Genomic DNA, 8,005 nt, shown 5'->3' with positions numbered 1-8,005 from the left:
ACCTACCTGATAAAGAATTCTGAATAATGACAGTGAAAGTGATCCAAAATCTTAAAAACAAATTGGAGTTATAGATTAATAACCTGGAGACAAGGATTGAGAAGATGCAGAAAGGATTAACGGGGATCTAGAAGAAATAAAAAAGAGTCAGTATACAATGAATAATGCAATAGGTGAGATTAAAAACACTCTGGAGTGAACCAAGAGTACAATAATGGAGGCAGAAGATAGAATAAATGAGTTAGAAGATACAATGGTAGAAATAAATGAAACAGGGAGGAAATAAGAAAAACGAATTAAAAGAAATGAGGACAATCTCAGAGACCTCTGGGACAATGTTAATTGCCCCCACATCCAAATCATTATAATCCCAGAAGAAGAAGACTAAAATAAAGACCATGAGAAAATACTGGAGGAGCTCATAGTTGAAAATTTCCCTAAAATGGGGAAGGAAATAATCACCCAAGTCCAAGAAACCCAGGGAGTCCCAAACAGATTAACCCAAGGCAAAATACCCCAAGACACATATTAATCAAATTAACAAAGATCAAACACAAAGAACAAATATTAAAAGCAGCAGGGGAAAAGCAACAAATAACACACAAGGGGATCCCCATAAGGATAACAGCTGATTTTTCAACAGAAACTCTCAGGCCAGGAGGGAATGGCAGGGCATACATAAAGTGATGAAAGAAAATAAATTACCACCCAGATTACTGTACCCAAAGTTTCTCATTCAAATATGAAGGAGAATTCAAAAGCTTTACAGAGAAGTAAAAGCTGAGAGAATTCAGTATCACCAAACAAGCTCTCCAACAAATGCTAAAGGACCTTCTCTAGACAGGAAACACAGAAACAGTGTATAAACTCTAACCCAAAGCAATAAAGTAAATGCAACGGGACCTTACTTATCAATAATTACCTTAAATGTAAATGGGTTGAATGCCCCAACCAAAAGAAAAAGATTGGCTGAATGGATACAAAAACAAGACCCCTATATATGTCGTCTACAAGAGACCCACCTCAAAATCAGGGACACATAAAGATTGAAAGTGAATGGCTGGAAAAAATTATTCCACACAAATAGAGACCAAAATAATGCAAGAGTAACAATACTCATCTCAGATAAAATAGACGTTAAAGCAAAGGCTGTGAAAAGAGACAAAGAAGGACACTACATAGTGATCAAAGGATCAGTCCAAGAAGAAGATACAACAATTATAAATATATATGCACCCAGCATAGGAACACCGCAATATTTAAAACAAATGCTAATAATTATTAAAGGGGAAATTAACAATAACACAACAATAGTGGGAGGTGTTAATACCCAACTCACACCTATGGATAGATCAAATAAAGAGAAAATTAACAAGGAAACACAAACGTTAAATGATACAATTGACCAGAGAGACCTAATTGATATCTATAGGACATTTCACCCCAAAACAATGAATTTCACCTCCTTCTCAAGTGCACACGGATCCTTCTCCAGGCTAGATCACATCCTGGGCCATAAATCTAGCCTTTGTAAATTCAAAAAAATTGAAATCATTCCAAGCATCCGTTCTGACCACAATGTAGTAAGACTAGATCTCAATTACAGGAGAAAAACTATTAAAAATTCCAACATATGGAGGATGAACAACACGCTGCTGAATAACCAACAAATCATAGAAGAAATCCAAAAAGAAATCAAAATATGCATAGAAATGAATGAAAATGGAAACAAAACAACCCAAAACCTGTGGGACATTGTAAAAGCAGTGCTAAGGGGAAGGTTCATAGCAATACAGACATGCCTGAAGAAACAAGAAAAAGGTCAACTAAATAACCTGACTCTACACCTAAAGCAACTAGAAAAGGAAGAAATGAAGAACCCCAGGGTTATTAGAAGGAAAGAAATCGTAAAAATTAAGGCAGAAAGAAATGCAAAAAAAAAAAAAAAAAAAGAGAGACCAGTGCAAAAATCAACAAAGCCAAAACCTGGTAAATAAACTGACAAACCTCTAGCCAAACTCATCAAGAAACAAAGGGGGAAAAACCAAATCAATAAAATTAGAAATGAGAATGGAGAGATCACAACAGACAACACAGAAATACAAAGGATCATAAGAGACGACTATTAGCAATTACATGCCAATAAAATGGACAACTTGGAAGAAATGGACAAATTCTTAGAAAAGTACAACTTTCCAAAACTGAGCCAGGAAGAAATAGAAAATCTTAACAGACCCATCACAAGCACGGAAATTGAAACTGTAATCAGAAATCTTCCAGCAAACAAAAGCCCAGGTCCAGATGGCTTCACAGATGAATTCTATCAAAAATTTAGGGAAGAGTTAACACCTATCCTCCAATACTTTGGCCACCTCATGCGACGAGTTGACTCACTGGAAAAGACTCTGATGCTGGGAAGGATTGGGGGCGGGAGGAGAAGGGACGACAGAGAATGAGATGGCTGAATGACATCACTGACTCCATGGTCATGAGTTTGAGTGAACTCCAGGAGTGGGTGATGGACAGGGAGGCCTGGCGTGCTGTGATTCATGGGGTCGCATAGAATCGGACACGACTTAGCAACTGAACTGAATTGAACTGAATATCTATCCTACTCAAATGCTTCCAGAAAATTGCAGAGGAAGATAAATTTCCAAACTCATTCTATGAGGCCAGCATCACCCTAATAACAAAACCTGACAATGATGCCACAAAAAAAGAGAACTACAAGCCAATATCACTGATGAACTTAGATGCAAAAATCCTTACCAAAATTATAGCAATCAGAATCCAACAACACATTAAGAAGATCATACATCATGACCAAAAGGGCTTTATCCCAGGGATGCAAGGATTCTTCAATATCTGCAAATCAATCTATGTAATACACCATATTAACAAAATGAAAAATAAAAGCCATATGATTATCTCAATAGATGCAGAGAAATCCTTTGACAAAATTCAGCATCCATTTATGATAAAAACCCTCCAGAAGGAGGGAATAGAAGGAATATTCCTCAACATAATAAAACCTATACATGACAAACCCACAGCAAACATTACCCTCAAAGGTGAAAAATTGAAAGCATTTCCCCTAAATTCAGGAACAAGACAAGGGTGCCCAGTCTCATCACTACTCTTCAACATAGTTGGAAGTTTTGGCCACAACAGTTAGAGCAGAAAAAGACATAAAAGTAATCTAATTTGGAAAAGAAGAAGTAAAATTCTCACTGTTTGCAGATGACATGATCCTCTACACAGAAAACCCTAAAGACTCTACCAAAAAATTAGTAGAGCTAATCAATGAATAGAGTAAAGTTGCAGGATATAAAACCAACACAGAGAAATCCCTTGATTTCCTATACACTAATAATTAGAAAATAGAGAAATTAAGCAAATAATTCCATTCACCGTTGCAACGAATAGAATAAAATACTTAGGAATATATCTACCTAAAGAAACAAAGACCTATATATAGAAAACTATAAAACACTGGTGAAAGAAATCAGAGAGGACACTAATAGATGGAGACATACACCGTGTTCATGGATTGGAAGAATAAACATTGTGAAAATGAATATATTACCCAAAGTAATTTATAGGTTCAATGCAATCCCTATCAAGCTACCAACAGTATTTTTCACAGAGCTAGAACAAAGAATTTCACAACTTGTATGGAAACACAAAAAACCTCGAATAGCCAAACAATCTTGAGAAAGAAGAATGGAACTGGTGGAATCAACCTGCCGAACTTCAGGGTCTACTACAAAGCCACAGTCATCAAGACAGTATGGTACTGGCATAAAGACAGAAATATAGATCAATGGAACAAAATAGAAAGCCCAGGGATAAATCCACCTTATCTTTGACCTAGGAGGCAAGAATATTCAATGAAGGAAAGACAATCTCTTTAACAAGTGATGCTGGGAAAACTGGTCAACCACTTGTAAAAGAATGAAACTAGAACACTCCCTAACGCCATACACAAAAAGAAATTCAAAATGGATTAAAGATCTAAATGTAAGACCAGAAAGTATAAAACTCCTAGAGGAGAACATAGGCAAAACAATCTCTGACATAAATCACAGCAGGGTTCTCCATGTCCCACATTCCAGAATATTGGAAATAAAAGGAAAAATAAGCAAATGGGACCTCCGTTCCATTCCGTTCAGTCGCTCAGTCGTGTCCGACTCTTTGCGACCCCGTGGACTGTAGCCTACCAGGCTTCTCCATCCATGGGATTCTCCAGGCAAGAATACTGGAGTGGGTTACCATTTCCTTCTCCAGGGGATCTTCCCAACCCAGGGATTGAACCTGGGTCTCCCGCATAGGAGGCAGACGCTTTAACCTCTGAGCCACCAGGGAAGCAAAATTAAAAGCTTCTGCACAGCAGAGGAAACTATAAGCAAGGTGAAAAGACAGCCTTCAGAATGGGATAAAATAATAGCAAATGAAGCAACTGACAAAGGATTAATCTCAAAAATATACAAGCAACTCCTGCAGATCAAATCCAGAAAAATAAATGACCCAATCAAAAAATGGGCCAAAGAATCAAACAGACATTTCTCCAAAGAAGACCTACAGTTGGCCAACAAACACATGAAAAGATACTCAACATCACTCATAATCAGACAAATGCAAATCAAAACCACAATGTGGTACCGTTTGACGCCAGTCAGAATGGCTGCTATCCAAATGTCTACAAGCCATAAATGGTGGAGAGGGTGTGGAGAAAAGGGAACCCTCTTACGCTGTTGGTGGAAATGCAAACTATTACAACCACTGTGGAGAACATTTTGGAGATTCCTTAAAAAACTGGAAATAAAACTGCCATACGACCCAGCAATCGCACTCCTGGGCATACACACCGAGGAAACCAGAATTGAAAGAGACACATGTACTCCAATGTTCATCGCAGCACAGTTTATAATAGCCAGGATGTGGAAGCAACTTAGATGTCCATCTGCAGACGAATGGATAAGAAAGCTGTGGAACATATACACAGGGGAGTATTACTCAGCCATTAAAAAGAATACATTTGAATCTGTTCTAATGAGGTGGATGAAATTGGAGCCTATTATACAGAGTGAAGTAAGCCAGAAAGAAAAACACCAAAGCGGTATACTAACGCATATATATGGAATTTAGGAAGATGATAATGATAACCCTGTATACAAGACAGCAAAGAGACACAGATGTGTAGAACAGTCTTTTGGACTCTGTGGGAGAGGGCGAGGGTGGGATGATTTGGGAGAATGGCATTGAAACATGTATATTATCATATGTGAAACAAATCACCAGTCCAGGTTCAATGCATGATACAGGAGCACAAGGCTGGTGTACTGGGATGAACTAGAGGGATGGGATGGGAAGGGAGGTGGGAGGGGGGTTCAAGATGGGGAACACATGTACACCCGAAGCAGATTCATGTCAATGTATGGCAAAACCAATGCAATAATGTAAAATAAAAAAATAAACTAATAAATAAAAAGAGAAGCCCATGCACCGCCATGAAGAGTAACCCCCGCTCAACACAACTGGGGAAAGCCTGAGTATAGGAACGAACACGCAGTGCAGCTAAAATTAAATAAATGAAAATCTTTAAAAGGCACAAACATGTTTTCATATACTGAAGTTCCAAATTCTGTATTGTGACGTTTTTTTATTGTTGTTCAGTTGCTCTGTCATGTCCAACTCTTTGTGACCCCATCGTCTATAGTACACCAGGCTGCCCTGTCCATCACTATCTCCCAGAGTTTGCTCAAACTCATGTTCATTGAGTCCATGATACCATCCTACCATCTCATCCTCTTCTCCTTCTGCCCTCGGTCTTTCCTAGCATCAGGGTCTTTTGTCCAAGGAGTAGGCTCTTCTGATCAGTGACCAAAGTATTGGAGCTTGAGCTTCAGCATCAGTCCTTCCAAAGAATATTCAGAATTCATTTCCTTTAGGATTGACTGGTTTGATCTCCTTGCCATTCAAAGGACTCTCAAGAGTCTTCTCCAGAACCACAGTCTGAAAGCATCAGTTCTTCGGCATTCAACCTTCCTTATGGTCCAACGATCATATCCGGACATAACTACTGGAAAATCCATAGCTTTGACTAGATGGATCTTTGTTGGCAAAGTGGTGTCTCTGCTTTTCAATACACCATCTAGGTTTTTCATAGTTTTTCTTCTAAGGAGTAAGTGTCTTTTACTTTCATGGCTGCAGTCACTATCTGCAGTGATTTGGAGCCCAAGGAAATAAAATCTGCCATGATTTCCATCATTTCCCCATCTATTTGCCATGTGGTGATGCGACCAGATGACATGATCTTAGTTTTTCGAATGCTAAGTTTTATGACAGTTTTTTCACTCTCCTTTTTCACCCTCATCAAGAGGTTCTTTAGTTCCTCTTTGATTTCTGCCATTTGTGTAGTATCTTTTGTATATCTAATGTTGTTGATATTTCTCTTGGCTATCTTGCTTCTAGCTTGTGAATCATCCAGCCTGACATTTTGCATGATGAACTATGCAAATAAATTAAATAAGCAGGGTGACAATATATAGCCTTGATGTACTGCTTTCCCAATTTTGAACCAGTTCATTGTTCCATGTTCAGTGCTAACTGTTGCTTCTTGAACTTGACATGCATAGAGATTTCTCAGAAGGCAGGTAAAGTGGTCTGGTGTTCCTATCTCATTAAGACTTTTCCAGAGTTTGCTGTAATCTGCACAGTCAAAGTCTTTAACGTAATCAATGAAGCAGAAGAAGATATTTTTCTGGAATTCACTTGCTTTATGGTCCAGCAGAGGTTGGCAATTTGATCTCTGGTTCCTCTGCCTTTCTAAATCTAGCTTGTACATCTGGACGTTTTTGGTTCATGTAATGTTGAAGACTAGCTTGAAGGATTTGGAGCATTACCTTGTTAGCATGTGAAATGAGTTCAACTGTATGGTAGTTTGAACATTCTTTGGCATTGCCTTTCTCTGGAATTGGAATGAAAACTGACCTTTACCAGGTCACCTTATAGTGGTGACAGAAATGTTAACATAATGTTTATAACACCTCATATCAGTTAGTCTCCTATTTTTCCCTAAGTTTCCTGACTCCCAAAATACTTCTGCTGTATATACCAATTATATACCGTTTATATCCTGTTACCAAGATAACAACCAGAGGTACTGCTTGGTATGTTCTGGTTCCATCTGGCCTGGGAGGATAACAATAAGCTAGACACTAAGCAACAAGATTTCACAACACAGGTACTCATGTATCATTGTGAAGCACAACCCATGGGCATAGCACATGGCAATTCTGGCTCAAAACTGTGAGACTTACGTACCACAGGGTATGTAGTTTCATTTTTAATTCATGATGTCCTGGACATGACATAATAGCACTATAATAAACCCATTTTCCAGTTTAAATAGCATATTAAATTTAAGCTTGTGCAATGTTTATACATGCTGAGAAATGGCCGCTTGTCAGCAAATTACCAGGAGCTAGAGGAGAGGCTGGAGAAGGCAATGGCAAGCCACTCCAGTACTCTTGCCTAGACAATCCCATGGATGGAGGAGCCTGGTAGGCTGCAGTCCATGGGGTCGCTAAGTTGCACGACTGAGCAACTTCACTTTCACACATTGGAGAAGGAAATGGCAACCCACTCCAGTGTTCTTGCCTGGAGAATCCCAGGGATGGGGGAGCCTGGTGGGCTTTCGTTTATGGGGTCACACAGAGTCGGACACGACTGAAGTGACTTAGCAGCAGCAGCAGCAGCAGCAGAGGAGAGGCATGAAACAGACTCTTCCTCACAGCCCTGGAAAGGAATCAGTCCTACCAGCACCTTGATCCTAGATTTCTAGACTCTAGAATTGTGAGAAAACAAATTCTGTTGTTTAAGCCACTTAGTTGGTGGTATTTTGTTAAGGGAGCCCTTGCAATACTAGTATTAATACAATGTCCTAAACCCTGAATTTGAGAATATGTTACGCTTCATGACAAAAGAGACTTAACAGATGTGA

The 8,005-nt window shown here is 38.9% G+C and overlaps 1 non-coding gene across 1 annotated transcript; it reads right to left on the bottom strand.

The window, feature by feature from the left end:
- Positions 1-4,293: 4,293 nt before the first annotated feature.
- Positions 4,294-4,365, bottom strand: TRNAR-CCU (transfer RNA arginine (anticodon CCU)). The gene has a single exon. It is a non-coding gene; the product is annotated as a tRNA-Arg (tRNA).
- Between the last annotated feature and the right edge of the window lie 3,640 nt (positions 4,366-8,005).

This window comes from Moschus berezovskii, chromosome 10, assembly GCF_049115385.1.
Source record: "Moschus berezovskii isolate FMDL1 chromosome 10, NW_MosBer_1.0, whole genome shotgun sequence".
Taxonomy (NCBI): Eukaryota; Metazoa; Chordata; class Mammalia; order Artiodactyla; family Moschidae; genus Moschus; species Moschus berezovskii.
This window is presented reverse-complemented; position numbering and strand designations above follow the sequence as displayed.